Source organism: Gorilla gorilla, chromosome 11 (genome assembly GCF_029281585.2).
Source record: "Gorilla gorilla gorilla isolate KB3781 chromosome 11, NHGRI_mGorGor1-v2.1_pri, whole genome shotgun sequence".
NCBI classification, from domain to species: Eukaryota; Metazoa; Chordata; class Mammalia; order Primates; family Hominidae; genus Gorilla; species Gorilla gorilla.
Window position 1 is genome coordinate 86,070,093 of NC_073235.2, and position 19,726 is coordinate 86,089,818.

Consider the following 19,726-nt stretch of genomic DNA (forward strand, 5'->3'; position numbering starts at 1 on the left):
AAAAATTGGCAAATTTCAGAAGGCAGGCTTCAAAAAATATTTATGAATAAGGCCTTCCTCTTTTTAATAATCAAGCTACCCTTTTCCTAGACATATGCTGCATGACTACAAAATTCACTGATGCACCCATTTCTAAGATTATCAGCCTCTGTGGACTGCACTGAGTCTGTGTAGATTTTCAAAGTTCCCCATGCTCTGGTCCTATAGTGCTTAGTCATAATTATCAAGCATTACTCATCATATAAACCTTCTATTCAAAAAACTGTTCTCTTTATTGTTTCCTTTATTTCCATCTTTGTACTTCTGCTTCTTTTTTTTTTTTTTTTTTTTTCTTGACCTGTTATATCTTCTCCTAGAACTTCAAAGTTTGGTGCATGGCCCCTTCTTTACAAACTTTCTCTAGTGGTTCTAGTCTACATTGATCTATTCTTTTACAAATTCAGTTTGTAAAAAAAAAAACTGTGGAGCTTCTGCTCCAAATGCACAAACCTTGAGTCATCCCTGAACAGTACTGATTTAGTGGGTCTGGTATGGAGTCCAGGTACCCATAGGTTCACAAATCTCTGCTGGCAATTCTGGTATACAGAAAGGAGTGAAAAGCCTCTAACATATAATGTGTCTCCTGCACCAATCAATTAAACGTGTTTCATTGCTTCCAGTGGGCCAAGTGCTCTGCTTGGGGGACTGGATTGCACAGAACATAGTATTACTCCTACTCACAGGTAGCACAGAGTGTGGCTGTTGGGAGGAATTCAATCAGCTAATGGTGGTAAGTGCTAGAAAGGAGAAATGAGTGCACTGCTTCAGGAGCACCGAGTAATGGATGGTAAACAGAGGAACTATGGGAAAAAAATACCTCACAAGGAACAAAGTTCATGTGGCTCTTGAAGAATTGGATTTTGTCTGCTAAATAAACAGCCTATCATGGCTGTGGCTCTAGCATAGAGTATAGCAGAAACAATAGAAATGCCAATAGCGGTCGGAATACAAAGGATTTAAAATACCATACTAAAGATGTCACTGTTTTCCTCTGGATAACAGAAAATAACTCAAGAAAGAAGCATCCAACTTTGTTGTTATCTAGTGTTGATTCATATAATAGAAATCCATATCAGCCTGCCCCCATACATTTTTATTAATAGTGTGTCAGGAGAATCCATTTTTAGTAAGGAACACTAAATCAGTAGCTCTCTAAATATATAATATTATACTCTCAACTAATTTTTTTTTGCAGGAGTGTTTAATAAGCATATTTTATTTAAATAAATCCTCCAGTAGGAAATGGAGAATTCACTGCCTTTACTTAGAAGGCTATGTAAATAGCTATCTGTCAAATTTATATATGCAGCTCACCAATACTCCCTTACTGGAAACATCAGTATTTCCACATCACATCACAGTTCCCAAAAGGACTTTAAAGTCTCAAAATTCCGTGTCTCCTTTGGCTTGCTTCTCTCTTGATTTCACCCAGGCTTTATTAATGGTTTGCTTCATATCATCATCTCCATCTTCATAAATTTTCTTTAGAACATTCATCAATCCCTCACTAGGATCTGTTTCAGTGTCATAGGAGGGCTTCTCTTTTTCTTTGCACTCTTTTTCAACCTGGGTCAGGTAATCCCACCTTGTGTTTTCCACTTTCTTTCTACACAATATAAGAACTGTATCAGTCTTGACTTTTTTTGAACTGCCTTCCACAGAGATGGGTTTCAAGAGATTGTTCACAATCATGGAGTAACTCTTCTCATTTAAATTCTTTACCAAAAGATCAAATGACCTCTCTGTGAAATGCACCTGCACATTCTCAATGGGAACTTGATGAACTCCAGTTAAGGTAATGTAGATTTTCACAAACTTATCTGACTGATCCCATCCATAATTACTGATTTTTACCGTATAGCCCGTTGTAATGGGAGCAACCACAGCAGCTGGTTTTTCATTATCAAGAAGTTCTGCTTTCTTCTGTGATTTCTGTTGCATCTTGTTCTTGATTTCTGTCTCAATCTTGGATTTTTCAGTTGTAAGGGCATCACGTACTCTTCCTAGTAGCCTTTTCCAGCAACACCTTTACCTCTTCTAGATCTTTCCGTAGCTCTTCTGAAGCCATGGGGGCTGGGTCAGGCCAAAGGCCCGAGCTGCAGCCGTGCAGAGGAAGGAACAGGAAACGCCGCGCCAAGCCCTCAAACCGAGCTCAGACGCCTACCCGCACGAGTCGCGGCGCCGCAGCCTGCGCGCACAACGACCCTGCGCGAGATCGCGGCCCTAATTTTTCTTTAATTAGTAATTTATAATGCCCACATTTCAAAATATAATTTAAATGATTCTTGAAGGTCAATATATATTAATTACATTTAGCTTCCACTATAATTACTAATAAAGCCAAGTCCACTAGAATGATGATTACCAGAAACCAATTTTATCTAGGCAGCAGCAAACAGGCAAAAATAGTCTATTATTCTGTCAACTCGTGTATGCTGGGAAAATTAGAGACTATTTGCTAAACATCTTAACTAGACCATCTCCCATAATTAGGCCTTATATGGCCTGTGGAACATACGTGGAATTAACGAAATCTAAAATGTGAAGTAATCAACTATGCTGATTACTGTCAAGAGAACTATCAATTCAGTCATATAAAGAATATATTAGAGTGGAAAGAAACTGGAGTCCTGACAACTAATTGGGAAGATATTAAAATAGTAGAGCTTAATAAAAATCTGAAATATGGCACAGATGTTAGGAAGGCTGGTTAAAGGAAGGAACAGATTTAAAAATTCCTCTGGAGGCAAAACTGATAGTCTGATTGTTTTGTAAGGAGGTGTATTGGGGAATTAAGAATATGGTGGAGTAAAAGTTATCTAGCTTGTTCTTAGCAGAAGTATCTGTTTGACCTCATACACATTCCTTTCTCTGCCAGGAAGCTACCAAAGGGCACTGGATTGATGGTGTCACCTACTGACCAAAATCCAAACCACCAGGACACAATCACCTACCTCCTCTCTGGGGCTCTCAAAGTCAGTACACAGGTATTTTTGTCTCCTATTTGTTAAAATTCAATTAATTCAGTTGTGTAAATCAACTTTCTCATTTATATGGACTATCCATATATCTTTCCCTGCTTTTCTATTCATCCCAGTTCTTTCTTAGCTGCGTCGGAAACATTTAGCTAATTTTACCATGGGGAATGCTAGCTACCTCATTAAAAAAAAAAAAAAAAATTACAACCAAGAAAACCAAGAGTAGTACTTGGTATACACACCTATCCCAAGATGAGGGAGCATTTGATCAAAATTAGATGTTTATTTCATCAGCCCCCGCATGTGCTTAAAAGTACCCAGATACCTTCAGAGTCTAACAACCATCTTGTTTTCCTTAAAGCAAATTTCATATACCAGTATTCAAGACCAATATATCATTAGTTGATTCTGTTTTATCATCTTTGTATTTAATTAAAAGTACTAGAGCAGCATTATCTTATTTATTATTGTAAGTATACAGCATGCCAGCAACATCATCAAATTGTCTTTTGTGGACATATTTTCATCACATTGTTTTTATGTGAAAAATTTGCTTGAATTTTTAAACTTTTATAAGCTAATCTTTCACTTATAATGTGCAAGTAGAGAAATCACTGAATAATTGTTCATTAAATAAAAAAAACTATCTCATGAAATAAATTCATTAACCTCAAATTAGGTTTATTTAATATTCCTGGATACTGGTTAGGAAATCTAAAGGACCATGACTTCATACAAATACATAAGTGTGCCAAAGAATATGAAAAATATGGTTGAAATGATACTTACTATATTTCTGTTCCTGCGTGCAGGACTTTCTTAAGACAGTACTCAGGAAGAAATCTGTGGCAGAGTGAAAGAAAATTAAGAAGAGATTGTACTTCCTGAAGGCCTATTATAATGTAATTATGTAATCTTTCTCTAAAGGTGACCCTTTTGCCCCGCTTAACTTTTTAGAATTATTGTATTTCCTTATGTTCAGTCTTTCCAGCCATGGTTGAGGTACATGTGTCCCTCACAGAAATCCAGTAGAATGACAAAAACATTTGACATTTACAGCATCTCGTGACCCTCCAAGGCACAGAAGTAATTTAATAGTGATTGAAAAATTTGCCATCAAACTACCCAAGTGTTCTTAAATAGTTTGGCAGTTAATAGTCCTGAGCTATTTCAGAATTTCTCAGTGTCTACTACTGTACGGCATTGTTCACTAAGATAGCAAAAGCCTCCACTAACAAAGATACATTCAGATTCTGACAAATGCAGAGTGAACAACAAAAAAAGCAAGGTTATGTCTGAATGCTTAAAATATTTCTCATTTATAGGCAGAAGTTTTTTGCTGGCTATAAAACAAATCAGAACCAGCCCTGGAATCACCTAATCACAAAGAAAAATTGTTGCTGTTGTTTTTTTAACTGCAGTCATTGCCACCTTTGGGGTTAGGAGTGGCAGAGAGAGGATTGCTATTTTGATTAGAAAAACAAAGTATCTCTGGTAATATAAGAAACAAATAGGCACACTGGTTCACACAGTAGCGCATATATCCATATGCTCAGTTTTTAAAAAGGTAGGTTAAAACAAAACACTGCCAAATTCCTCTGAATAATGTTATAAAAGAGTGTCTTTAATGAATGGCTTGATTTGTTCAGTTTCTCAGATGTGGCAAGTAGAAGAGACTAGAGACTGGGGTCCTCAATTTGAGCAGAGAAAGAGAAGATGGAATAAAAGAACAGATAGAAGCCAAAGGAGAGAGGTGGTTAATAATTCCCAACGGGGGAATGCTGAAAGAATGGCTTTAGAGGTAGATAAAACCTAGGGTTAAACTGTCCTTTTCTGTGCTGTGACTGCTCTCCAAACTGCAGCAGATTTGTCACTACCCTGTTGGTGCCGTAGGGAATTATAGAGAAAGGGTCTTTGTCCACCCATGGGGTGAAAGGGGGTAGGAGGAGAATTTCTAACTTCAGAGAAGGAACAAGAAGTCAAGTGCTTAATGAGTTGAAGCCAGGAGCAGTGATTCAGAGCAAGATGTAAAACATTCCCTGATAAAATTCCTGTGAGAATCTTCTGAAACACCAGGAACAACCCTGCACTTCCCTGGTCCACACAAGAGGGAGCTTATAGTCACTTTATTTGAATATTAAAAAGTAGGCTGCCCTGAAAAGACAAGAATGTGGAGACCCTTTCATTATCATGCATTATCTTGCTCCAAGAGGCTCATTTACTGCCATGTATACATAACTCAGAAACTTTGGTGCTCAGGAATGAGACTGAGTTGATCACCATCCAGGAAAGGGAGAGCCCTAGGGAAAGGGAGAAACCTGCTTCAATGTCCTGGGGTCATTTACATGGGTGGTATAAGGGTGAGAAAGTGCATCTAGTGGGTAATGGCCTTGAAATTAGAGTTTCCATTCTTCACTGGGGAGAAATGAGCAAATGACCTCACCTCCATATCATGGTGCAAGAAAAGTAACAAAGTCAATAATCAAAGAATCAAATCCTCAAAACACATATACACATAAGACAAATGTTATTCACAAATTCCTGTCTATAAGGCCAGTCTTGTATATGGTTATTTAGGAAAAAGCTATTTCAAAATTACTTTCCACAAACTCTCTCCTTAAAAGGCAAGTAGCTAAGAACCGATAGGTGAGTAATTGTTTTGGTAAATTTGGTAAGTTGGTAGAAAGTAATGAGCCAGAAAATGGTGTTATTTGGGCCAAAGGGGAAAAGAAGAGGATAAGAAATAGACTGAAATGGAGAAGTCAAATAAATTGTGCTGTGTGCTCACACTGTGCCAGAGACCAGCCTTAATGAGAGAAGACTGTCTGCTTGGAAGCCTAGAAGAGATACTGGACTTTGTTTTAATTTTACTTTTTGTAAACAGACAGATAAAATTTTATTTATTTATCCTGTGCAACATATCATTTTGAAACATATACACATGATGGAATGACCAACTTATTTCACACACTTAACATTTTTGTGATGAGAACATTTTACACTCAGCATTTTTCAAGAATATATTATTGTTAACAATAGTCAACATGTCATACAATAGATTTCTTGAACTTATTCCTCCTATCTAACTGAAATTTTATATTCTTTGACCAACATCTCCCCAAGGCCACTCACCAACCCTCCCCGACTTCTGTTAACCACCATTTTACTCTCTATTTCTATGAGATTACCTTTTTTAGATTCTACATATGAGTGAGCTCATGCAGTATTTGTCCTTCTGTGCCTGGCTTTTTTCACTTAATGTAATGTCTTTCAGGTTCAACCATGCTGTTGTAAATGACAGGATTTCTTTTTTTTTTTTTTTAATGACTGAAGAGTATTTCATTGTGTATATATACATTTTCCTTATTCATTCCTTCATTCATTCATTCATTCATTCATTGATATACAGTTAGGTTGAGTCCATAACCTAGCTGTTGTAAATAGTGCTGCAATAAACATGAGTGTGCAGATATCTCTAACATACTGATTCCATTTCCTCTGAATATATGCCCAAGTAATGGGATTGCCAGTAGTACTATTTTTAATTTTTTGAGGAATGTCCATAGTGTTTTTTAAGATAGGTGTACTAATTTACATTTCTTCCAACATTGTACAAGGGTTCTCTTTTCTCCACATCCTCACCAACACTTGTTATCTTTTGCCTTTTTGTTAATAGCCATTCCAACAGGAGTGAAGTGATACCTCATTGATTTTGATTTGCATTTCTCCAACGATTAGCAATGTTGAACATTTTTTCCATACACCTGTTGCCCATTTGTACATTATCTCTTGAGAAATAGCTATTCAAGCCCTTTGTCCATTTTTAATTGGGTTATTTTTCTTGCAATTGAGTTGTCTGAGTTCCTTATATATTTTGAATATTTACCACTTAACAGATGTATAGTTTAAAAATATTTTTTCTCCCATTCTGTAGGTTGTCCCTTCACTCTGTTGGTTTTCTCTTCACTCTGTTTATTTTTACCTCTGCTGTGCAGAGCCTTTTTCATTTCATACAATTCCATTTGTCTATTTTTGCTTTTGTTACCTGTTTTTTGGGTTATGTCTAAAAAATTATTACCTAGACCAATGTCATAGAGCTTTTCCCGTTTCTATTTTTCTAGTAATTTTGTAGTTTCAGGTCTTCCATCTAAGTCTTTAATCCATTTTGGGTTTTGTATATGGTGAGAGAGAGGGGTCTGTCTTCATTCTTCTTCATGTGGATATGGAGATGATTGACTTTGAAGATGAGGGCAAGGTCATTGGTTAGGGCACAGAAACACACAATCACCTCACTCATGTCAGCTTATTGGAAACAGACACAAAAGCAATAAGTACTCCAAATTAAATTTATATTTTTATTTTTGCAATTTAGTATTATCTATGCTTTTAATGCTAAGTACATCTACTGTATCTTTATAGCAGATATACTATATAATGAGGTACTACACTGTATCTTTTCCTAGTTCTGCTCTATAACATCAGGTTGACAGTTTTTCAGGTTATATAACTTAATTTTTAGTGATGGCTGTGTTACAAAATGGCTAACTAAATTTCAAAAAAATAAACTTAGTTTTTATGAAGTAGTACTATGTATATCCAACACATTTCTGGATGTACACATTTAGCTAGATCCTCATGACTCAAGATAAGGACAAGGCAAAGAACTGTTATGCCTGGTAAAGCTAAGAAAGAGACTAAGGTTCAGTTTAGAGCAGGAGAGTATGGCAGCTGTGCTGCTGGGCATGGTAGAGTAGTGGTACCCACTATCAGAACAGCTATGCATGTCAGAGACTGTAGAATAGCAAAAGATCAGGGACAGTGCCTGCTCTGCATGACATGGGGCATGCTAATGGGAGGGAAGTTACTCTCAATTATTTGTGAGATATTTGGAATATTACCATAAATACAAGTCAGGGAAAGATGAAGAACACTGGAAATCCTATGAATAGTGGTGAAACATGGATATTTGGATTATTGATTTTAATGTAAAATACATTCACAGGCTTTCAAAGCCTAGACAACATTCAGATTATATCTTCTGCTACATTCAGGAAGCTAGTTTGCTCCAGATTTATTCTGTTTGTGGCTTTTTGATTCCCAGATTCCAGCTAGGACATTGAGAGCCTGGGTTCAGTGGCTATGACAGGAGCTTCCTGGTTGGGGAAGCTGAGGTTTCCTTAAGTTAGCTGAGTTACTGATACTAGAATCCTTCTTGAAGAGTCAATCTAAAGCCTGCTCTCCAGCCCTTCCAATGATTTTTGTCAGCACTTAATTCCTTAAATACTTTTTGCTTAAACTAGCTAGAGTAGTTTCTTTATTCTGCAACAGGAAGCTCACTCATGCTCTCTTTTATTTGGTGAATTGTGAATCCAAGAAGAAAAATCTTAAAACAAGCTTTAAAATATAAAACATAAATAACAGATTGTGAAGTCATTTTAAATTGAATTCTTCATTTACTCAAGTGGCATTGTCATTAACCTAACTGAAAAAGAGTCTATGTTGAGTTTATTGAAGAAGAAAAAAACTCACGATTTTTTGCATAACAGTTGATGAAGAAAATCCTTGACTGTGTTGATTCCTCACAGAGATTACTACACGAAGTATTATTTGTATTATCTTACGAAGTTCTCAATTTTAAAGACTGAAAAATAGCTGTTTATAACAGAAAATCCTAGAGAAAGCCTATTATTTTCTCTTTATAAGGTGCTTACAAATATTACAAGTCAAGGGAATTATTGTGATAGTATTAGCTCAGTCAGAAATCTATCCACATCATTAAATATCCTCACCAGGAATCTGAACAACAAAGAAAATTAAATTGGCTTACTGTGATCTGTAACATTTATAAGCAGTGGTTTACCTAGAATGCCTCAACAATTCTTAAAGCACTGTCACACTGATCAACACCACCCTTCAAAGGTTGCTAAGCTTTATTTCCTACTCTGTTTTTATCAGACGTTATAAGACTTAAAGGTGAATCAATCTGAGTTCTGTAAGGTAGTGAACCTTTTTATTTGTAATACCCACAAATGCCTTGTGCGATTTATCTTTACTCTGTGCTACAGAACACCAACTAGATATCCACAACTCAAACAACTCACAACCCAAAGGCCAAGCTTTTTCCACAGTCTGGTTCTTTCATACCGATTGTCCAAAGAAAACATAAGCAATAAGCATGCCTGCCTATATGAAACCGTGCTGCCTCCCTGGGGCTCAAGCACTGCAGGCTGGCAGCTACATCTGCCTTTTTCTTTTTGAAGATCATCTTGTACTGAAGAAGTGTGCCAAGAATTTAAAAATAGAAACATTTGGCTTTGATTAAAACAGCTTTCTATTTTTAAAGAACTGCCTGTCCATAAAGACTTTAAGGCAGTAATTTGCAATGTCGTGGCCAGGTCCTGCATTTATTTAATTATTCATACAGTATTTCTTTTTAGTGAGCTATATTTGCCTTTGAATATTTAAACATTATATATTTTCATATGCTATTCAAATGCTTAGAGAGTTTCTAGCACGTAGAATAAAAGATCATGTCAATAAGTTTCAGAAAAGAATGAACTGATGTTTAGGATAACCCATCTCAGAAATTTCTCATCTACATTATTTCATAATCCTAAATGGAGAATCTAAAATTAGAAACGTGAGTTCTAAAGCACAACTCATGTTGATGAAAAGGGTCTAGTTATATTACATTTCTTTGATACAATTTAGTATAAATATTTCCATTTAATATTTATACCTGGAGTACTATAAAAACTAGACTCTCAATAGGATAACATAATCATGAGCTAATGAGGTTTCCACAAGAGAACAATCTTTTCCTTAGAGGCGCAGATCATACTATATATTTTTAACCCACAAATGTGTAGTTTAAACACCACGTTACAAAATTGCACGTATAAATAAGAAAAATAACTTCTCTGCCACAATCACAATTGTTAGCTTATATTTCAGGGTAGGAAGAAAAAATGTTTGTGGTTTGCTCCTATATTATTTTTCATTATACTTAAGTTCTGGGATACATGTGCAGAACATGTAGGTTTGTTAAAAAGGTATACATGTGCCATGATGGTTTGCTGCACCCATCAACCTGTCATCTACATTAGGTATTTCTCCTAACACCATCCATCCCCTTGCCCCACAACCCCGGACAGGCCCCAGTGTGTGATTTCCCCTCCCTGTGCCCAAATGTTCTCATTGTTCAACTCCCACTTATGAGTGAGAACAGACGGCGTTTGGTTTTTTTGTTCCTGTGTTAGTTTGCTAAGAATGATGGTTTCCAGCTTCATCCATTTCCCTGCAAAGGACATGAACTCATCCTTTTTTATGGCTGCATAGTATTCTATGGTGTATATGTGCCATATTTTCTTTATCCAGTCTTTCATTGATGGGCATTTGGGTTGGCTCCAAGTCGTTGATATTGTGAACAGTGCTGCAATAAACATACATGTGCATGTGTCTTTATAAAAGAATGATTTATAATCCTTTGGGTATATACTCAGTAATAGGATTGCTGGATCAAATGGTATTTCTAGTTCTAGATCCTTGAGGCATAACCACACGGTCCTCCACAATGGTTGAACTAATTTACATTCCAACCAACAGTGTAAAAGTGTTCCTATTTCTCCACATCCTCTCCAGCATCTGTTGTTTCCCAACTTTTTAGTGATCACTATTCTAACTGGTATGAGATGGTATTTCATTGTGGTTTCGATTTGCATTTCTCTAATAACCAGTGATGGGCTTTTTTCATATGTTTGTTGGCCACATAAATGTCTTCTTTTGAAAAATGTCTGTTCATATCCTTCACCCACTTTTTGATGGGGTTGTTTTCTTGTAAATTTGTTTAAGTTTCTTGTAGATTCTGGATATTAGCCCTTTGTCAGATGGGTAGACTGCAAAAATTTTCTCCTATTCTGAAGGTTGCCTGTTCACTCTGATGATAGTTTCTTTTGCTGTGCAGAAGCTTTTTAGTTTAGCTAGACCCCATTTGTCAGTTTTGGCTTTTGTTGCCATTGCTTTTGGTGTTTTAGTCATGAAGAATTTGCCATGCCTATGTCCTGAATGGTATTGCCTAGGTTTTCTTCTAGGGTTTTTATGGTTTTAGATCTTATGTTTAAATCTTTAATCCATCTTGAGTTAATTTTTGTGTAAGGTGAAAGGAAGGGGTCCAGTTTCAGTTTTCTGCATATGGCTAGCCAGTTTTTGCAACACCATTTATTAAATAGGGAATCCTTTCCCCGTTTCTTGTTTTTGTCAGGTTTGTCAAAGATCAGATCCTTGTAGATGTATGGTGTTATTTCTGAGGCCTCTGTTCTGTTCTGTTGGTCTATATATCTGTTTTGGTATCAGTACCAAGGTGTTTTGGTTACTGTAGCTTTGTAATATAGTTTGAAGTCAGGTAGCTTAGTGCCTCCAGCTTTGTTCTTTTTGCTTATGATTGTCTTGGCTCTGCAGGGTCTTTTTTGGTTTCACATGAAATTTAAAGTAGATTTTTCTAATTTGGTGAAGAAAGTCAATGTTAGCTTGATGGGAATAGCATTGAATCTATAAATTACTTTGGGCAGTATGGCCATTTTCACAATATTGATTCTTCCTATCCTTGTGCATGGAATGTTTTTCCATTTGTTTGTGTCCTCTTATTTCCTTGAGCAGTGGTTTGCCATTCTCCTTGAAGAGGTCTTTTACATCCCTTGTAAGTTGTATTCCTAGGTATTTTATTCTCTTAGTAGCAATTGTGAATGGGAGTTCACTCACTATTTGGCTCTCTGTCTGTTATTGCTGCATAGGAATGCTTGTGATTTTTGCACAATGATTTTGTATCCTGAGACTTTGCTGAAGTTGCTTATCAGCTTAAGGAGATTTGGGGCTGAGACGATGGGGTTTTCTAAATATACAATCATGTCATCTGCAAACAGAGACAATTTGACTTTCTCTCTTCCTATTTGAGTACCCTTTATTGCCTTGTCTCGCCTGATTGCCCTGGTCAGAATTTCCAATACTATGTTGAAGAGGAGTGGTGAGAGATGGCATCCTTGTTTTGTGCCAGTTTTCAAAGGAAATGCTTCCAGCTTTTGCCCATTCAGTATGATATTGGCTGTGGGTTTGTCATAAATAGCTATTATTTTGAGATACATTTCATCTATACCTAGTTTATTGAGCGTTTTTAGCATGAAGGGGTATTGAATTTATTGAAGGCCTTTTCTGCATCTATTGAGATAATCATGTGGTTTTTGTTGGTTGTTTATGTGACGGATTACGTTTATTCATTTGTGTATGTTGAACCAGCCTTGCATCCCAGGGATGAAGCTGACTTGATTGTAGTGGATATGCTTTTTAATGTGCTGCTGGATTTAGTTTGCCAGTGTTTTATTGAGGATTTTCGCATGATATTCATCAGGGATATTGGCCTGAAATTTTCTGTTTTTTTTTTGTCATGTCTCTGCCTGGTTTTGGTATCAGGATGATGCTAGCCTCATAAAAAGAGTTAAAGAGAAGTCCTTTTTCCATTGTTTGGAATAGTTTCAGAAGGAATGGTACCAGCTCCTCTTTCTACCTCTCATAGAATTCTGCTGTGAATCCGTCTGGTCCTGGGCTTTTTGTGGTTGGTAGGCTATTAATTACTGCCTCAATTTCAGAACTCGTTATTGGTCTATTAAGGGATTCGACTTCTTCCTGGTTTAGTCTTGGGAGGGCATATGTGTCCAGGAATTTATCCATTTCTTCTAGATTTTCTAGTTTATTTCCATAGAGGTATTCATAGTATTCTCTGATGGTAGTTTTTATTTCTGTGGGATCATTGGTGATATCTGCTTTATCATTTTTTATTGTGTCTATTTGATTCTTCTCTCTTCCTTATAAGTCTGGATAGTGGTCTATTTTGTTAATCTTTTCAAAAAACCAGCTCCTGGGTTCATTGATTTTTTGAAGGGTTTTTCAAGTTTTTCATGTCTCTATCTCCTTGATCTCTGCTCTGATCTTTGTTATTTCTTGTCTCTACTAGCTTTTGAATTTTTTCCTTTTGCTTCTCTAGTTCTTTTAATTGTGACGTTAGGGTGTCAATTGTAGTTATTTCCTGCTTTCTCCTATGGACATTTAGTGCTATAAATTTTCCTCTAAACACTGCTTTAGCTGTGTCCCAGAGATTCTGGTATGTTGTCCCTTTGTTCTCATTGGTTTTAAAGAATTTACTTATTTCTGCCTTAATTTAGTTATTTACCTAGTAGTCATTCAGGAGCAGGTTGTTCAGTTTCCATGTAGTTGGCAATTTTGAGTGAGTTTCTTAATCCTGAGTTCTAATTTGATTGTACTGTGGTCTGAGAAACTGTTTGTTATGATTTTTATTCTTTTGCATTTGCTGGGGAGTGTTTTACTTCCAATTATGTGAATAAATGCTATCTGGTGTTGAGAAAAATGTATTCTGTTGATTTTTTGTGGCGCGTTCTGTAGATGTCTATTAGGTCTGCTTGGTCCAGTGCTAAGTCCTGAATATCCTTGTAATTTTTTGTCTCCTTGATCTAATATTGACAGTGGGGTGATAAAGCCTTCCACTATTATTGTATGGGAGTCTAAGTCTCTGTGTAGGTCTCTAAGAACTTGCTTTATAAATCTGGGTGCTTCTGTATTGTGTGCACATATACTTAGCATAGTTAGCTCTTCTTGTTGTATTGATCCCTTATATGCCATTATGTAAGGGCCTTCTTTGTCTTTTTTGATCTTTGTTGGTTTAAAGTCTGTTTTATCAGAGACTAGGATTGCAACCCTTGCCTTTTTAGCTTTCCATTGTCTTGGTACATCTTCCTCCAGCTCTTGAGCCTATGTGTGTCTTTGCATGTGTAATGAGTCTCCTGAATACAGCACACTGATGGGTCTTGACTCTTTATCCAATTTGCCCATGTGTGTCTTTTTTTTTTTTTTTTTTTTTTTTTTTTTTTTTTTTTTGAGACGGAGTCTGGCTCTGTCGCCCAGGCTGGAATGCAGTGGCGCAATCTCGGCTCACTGCAAGCTCCGCCTCCCGGATTCACGCCATTCTCCTGCCTCAGCCTCCCGAGTAGCTGGGACTACAGGCGCCCGCCACCACGCCCGGCTAATTTTTTGTATTTTTAGTAGAGACGGGGTTTCACCATGTTAGCCAGGATGGTCTCGATCTCCTGACCTCGTGATCCGCCCGCCTCGGCCTCCCAAAGTGCTGGGATTACAGGCGTGAGCCACCGCGCCCGGCCCCCATGTGTGTCTTTAATTGGGGCATTTAGCCCATTTATATTTAAGGTTAACATTGTTATGTGTGAATCTGGTTCTGTCATTTTGATGCTAGCTGGTTATTTTGCCCATTAGTTGATGCAGTTTCTTCTAGTGTCAACGGTCTTTACATTTTTGTATGTTTTCGCAGTGACTGGTACTGGTTTTTCCTTTCCATATTTAGTGCTTCCTTCAGAAGCTCTTGTAAAGCAGGCCTGGTGGTGACAGAATCTCTCAGCATCTGCTTGTCTGTAAAGGATTTTATTTCTCCTTCATGTCTGAGGCTTAGTTTGGCTGGATATGAAATTCTGGGTTGAAAATTCTTTTCCTTAAGAATGTTGAATGTTGGCCCCCACTCTCTTCTGGCTTGTAGGGTTTCTGCAGAGAGATCCACTGTTAGTCTGATGGGCTTCCCTTTGTGGGAAGCCCAACCTTTCTCTCTGGCTGTCCTTAACATTTTTTTTTTTTTCATTTCAACCTTGATGAATCTGAAAATTACGTGCCTTGGGTTGCTCTTCTCGAGGAGTATCATATGGTGTTCTCCGTATTTCCTGAATTTGAATGTTGTCCTGTCTTGCTAGGTTGGGGAAGTTCTCCTGGATAATACCCTGAAGTGTGTTTGCCAACTTGGTTCCATTCTCCCTGTCACTGTCAGTACACTAATCAAACGTAGGTTTGGTCTCTTCACATAGTCCCATATTTCTTGGGGGCTTTGTTGGTTCCTTTTCATTCTTTTTTCTCTAATCTTGTCTTCACACTTTATTTCATTAAGTTGATCTTCAATCTCTGATATCCTTTCTTCTGCTTAATCAATTCAGCTGTTGATACTTGTGTATGTGTCATGAAGTTCTTGTGCTGTGTTTTTCAGCTCCATCAGGTTATTTATGTTCTTCTCTAAACTGGTTATTCTAGTTAGCAGTTCCTATAACCTTTTACCAAGGTTCTTAGCTTCTTTTCATTGCATTAGAACATGCTCCTTTAGCTCAGAGGAGTTTTTTATTACCCACCTTCTGAAGCCTACTTCTGTCAGTTAATCAAACACATTCTCTGTCCGGTTTTCTTCCCTTGCTGATGAGGAGTTCTGATCCTTTGGAGGAAAGAGGCTTTCTGGTTTTTGGAATTTTCAGCCTTTTTGTGCTCGTTTTTCCTCACTTTAATGGAATTGTCTACCTTTGGTCTTTGATGTTGGTGACTTTCCGATGGGGTTTTTGAGTAGTCATCTTTTTTGTTGATGTTGATGCTATTGCTTCCTGTTTGTTAGTTTTCCTTCTAACAGTCAGGCCTCTCTTCTGTAGGTCTGCTGGCATTTGCTGCAGGTCCACTCCAGACGTTGTTTGCCTTGGTATCACCAGTGGAGGCCGCAGAACAGCAAATATTGCTGCCTGCTCCTTCCTCTGGAAGATTTGTCCCAAAAGGGTACCTGCCAGATGCCAGCTGGAGCTCTCCTTTATGAGGAATCTGTTGACCCCTGCTGGGAGGTGTCTCCCCATCAGGAGCCATGGGGATCAGGGACTCACTTGAGGAGGCAGTCTGTCCTTTATCAGCGTTCGAGCGGTGTGCTGGGAGGCCTGCTTGTCTCTTCAGAGCTGGCAGGCAGGAACGTTTAAGTCTGCTGAAGCTGTGCCCACATCAGTCCCTTCCCTGAGGTGCTCTGTCCCAGGGAGATGGGAGTTTTATCTATAAGCGACTGATTGGGGCTGCTGCCTTTCTTTCAGAGATGCCCTGCCAAAAGAGGAGGAATCTAGAGAGGCAGTCTGGCTACAGGGGCTTTGCGGCACTGTGGTGGGCTTTGCCCAGTCCAAACTTCCCTGTGGCTTTGTTTGCACTGTGAGGGGAAAACCACCTACTCAAGTCTCAGTGATGATGGATGCCCCTACCCCCACCAAACTCAAGTGTTCCAGGTCGACTTCAGACTGCTATGCTGGCAGCAAGAATTTCAAGCCAGTGGATCTTAGCTTGTTGAGCTCCATGGGGGTAGGATCTGCTGACCAAGATCACTCGGCTCCCTAGCTTCAGTGCCCTTTCCAGAGGAGTGAACTGTTCTGTCTTGCTGTCATTCCAGGGACCACTGGGGTACAAAAAATTCCTGAAGGTAGCTTGGTGTCTGCACAAATGGCCACCCAGCTTTCTGCTTGAAACCCAGGGCCCCGGTGCTGTAGGCATCCAAGGGAATCTCCTGGTATGCGGGTTGCAAAAACAGTGGGAAAAGTGTAGTATCTGGGCCAGATAGCTCTGTCCCTCATGTCACAGTCCCTCATGGCTTCCCTTGGCTAGGGGAGGGAGTTCTCTAATCCCTTGTGCTTGCCAGCTGAGGTGACACCCCACCCTGCTTTGGCTCATCCTCCATGGGCCGCACCCACTGTCTAACCAGTCCCAGTGAGATGAGCCAGGTAGCTCAGTTGGAAATGCAGGAATCATTCACCTTTTGCGTTGGTCTCGTTGGGAACTACAGACTGGAGCTGTTCCCATTCAGCCATCTTGCCTGGGAATCCCCCTGTGTAAGGTTTTTCTAAGCTTTCAGATTCAAATAAAATTGGCAATGTTTCTTCCAAAATCTCCTGGAAGACCAAGGCCCTCCCTAAGATTTCTATGAATCCCCAAAGACATACATTTTTGTGACCTCCTCAGGCTTTGAATCCTGGTCTTACCAAACTCTGTCTTGTTTCTGAATTCTCTTGGTTTTCTCCTATATTATTAAAAGAGAACTATTCTATAGCATCTATTAACAGTTACCTGTTGGAATCTGACTAATGTCTTTAACAGTGGAAGTAGCAGTTAGGGAAAATAGTTGGGAGTAGGCAGAAGCAGCAATTCTATAAGCAGAAATCTAAAGGTAAGAGGGAGTGTTAGAAATAGAGTGAGAGAAAACAAAACAGCACCAAGAAAACATGACAATAGAAAGTGGGGTGTGGTCACAGTGAGTGGGGTTAACCATTAAACATATGTTTTGTTGGGATGGATAAAATACTGTCATGTAGATGGATACCTGGTACCTTCTTGACTGTAAATACAGTTTATTTGGAAAGTGTTATGCTCTAGGAAGAAAAGCTCTTGTATTTAGAACACTTACACTAACAAGGCAAGGGCTTAAAAACAGCATTCAAAGTAAGAAAATCAGCAGTGCTTGAGATGTTTAAGTTAGTGCTGTCACACATACAACTGTAGTCTTATGTGAAGATTGGAAAATCAAGAGTAGGGGCCACAGTCAGAGCTTCCAACAAATGCTCAGAGAGAGGCATTTGTGGTCCCCAAAATCCATTGCCTTGGAGCCAGGTGTGACTCTGGATAATTTATTCAGCACCTCTGAAGCTCATTTCTTCATTTCTGGAATGAGAAATTGACCATATCTCCAAGGTTTCTTATAATCTTATAATTTAGTGACTCCATAGTTTTTTTTTTTAACTGCCATGTCCTTCATACTAAGATTTTAGGGTTGTATATGTTAATTGAGTCACGGTGACATTTAATAGTTTATCTTAGTTGAAGGTGAAATTTGCTGATATAGGAAAACATTGAAACCTCAAGAGAGAAAGGTTATTCTCACTTATTAATCTACCTCTCTGGCTATTTCAAATTATCAGATACTTATTGCCTCTGAGCTCTACAAGGTACCACATTAGGACTATTAGGATTATAGAAATGAATAAAATATCATTTCTACTATTAAGAAACTTGAGACAAGGAACCAGAAGACATGTACTTAAGATGAACTAAGATGAGTAAATAAAGTAAATTCATGATGTTAGAGAAGTTACCTAATAAGCCTTTGGTTCAGATCCCTAAACTACGATACATAAATATAAATATTTTATCTGACATTATAGACATACACATGCACAAACACAGATAAAGAAATACATATAAATACTTTGTGTATATACTTGGGTTAACACACATACATATATACATATCCTGCCTCTCTTTGCCGAGGAGACTAAGAAGAAGTGAAATAATAGTAGCAATAAACCCAAGTAGCATCCAGACCATGATCTCTAACTACCATTATCTAACACAAGGATTATCTGGAGAAATAGTTGGTTCCAGGTCTGAGGTAGAGAAAATATAAGATGAATCTAAAGCATTCTGTGGTATCTGAAAATAAGAATGTGTTGAAAGAATTTTTGACAGAGCAATTTCCAAAGGATAGAGAAACAACCTGAAAGAATGACTAATGGCAAAAGCTGCAACAATTTGAGCAAGAAAATAAATAATGACAATAGTAGATTATAATCCAAAGGGAAAAGTATCTGATTTTCTTATATAAATAAATGACAAATAAATGAGTAAGTGAGGGAGAAGGGACAACTCTTCCTCAGATAAAACCTCTAAGTAATGAACGTAGACTCCATGAGAAAAAATAGATAATTACCACTAGAATACCACAATAATAATCACTGCAGGCAAAATCCACTAAGGAATGCTAAAAGTATTTAACAAAAGCTTAAAAAGAAACAGAACGTTTATATAGCCCCAAAGTATCTAGCCCAAAAATGTATTAATTACTGTGATTGCTTTAACATATGTCCACAAATACTTTGATACTTCTCCCCACAGGAGGTGAATCAATTTTTCTTCCTTTGAGAATTAGCTCAACTAGTGAGTCACTTCTAATAGAGTATGGAAAGGGAGAAAACAGTAACTTCACAGTAGAGAAAGATTAACCAAGTGTATTAGTTTGCTAGGACTGCCATAACCAAGTTCTACAAATGGAGTGGCTCAAACAACAGAAATGTATTTGGTCTTATAGTTCTGGAAGCTTGAGGTTGAAAATCAGGTTATTGACAGAGTTGGTTCCCTCTGAGGGCTGTGAAGAAAGATCCCTTCTGTGGCTCTCTCTGAGCTTCTAGTGGTTTGTTGGCAACTTTTGGCATTCCTGGGCTTACAGAAGCATCACCCCAATCTCTGCCTACATCTTCACATGGAATTCTCATGTTAGTGTCTATGTCCAAATTACCTCTTTTTATGAAGACAGCAGTCATAAAAAGACTGGTTCCGTGTCCCCTCCTGATATGGTTTCGTTGTGTCCTCACCCAAATCTCATCTTGAACTGTAGTTGTCATAATCCCTGCCTGTCATGGGAGGAACCCAGAGGGAGGTAATTGAATCATGGGGGTGGTTACCTCCATGCTGTTCTCATTATAGAGTGAGTTCTCACGAGATATAATGGTTTTATAAGGGGTTTTTTTCCCCCACTTTGCTCTGCACTTCTCCTTGTTGCCACCATGTGAAAGACGTGTTTGCTTCCCCTTTCACTATGATTGTAGCTCTCCTGAGGCCTCCCCAGCCCTGCAGAACTGTGAGTCAGTTAAACCTCTTTCCTTTATACTCAGTCTCAGCTATGTCTTTATTAGCAGTGTGAGAACAGACTAATACACTGCCCAAATCTCATGTTGAATTGTAATTCCCAGTGCTAGAGGAGGGGACTAGTGGGAGGTGATTGGATCATGGGGGCAGACTTCCCCCTTGCTGTT

General features: G+C 38.2%; 1 pseudogene; it reads right to left on the bottom strand.

Moving 5' to 3' along the window:
• Positions 1 to 1,221: 1,221 nt before the first annotated feature.
• Positions 1,222 to 2,196, bottom strand: LOC101145384 (calcyclin-binding protein-like; annotated as a pseudogene).
• Positions 2,197 to 19,726: the final 17,530 nt, after the last annotated feature.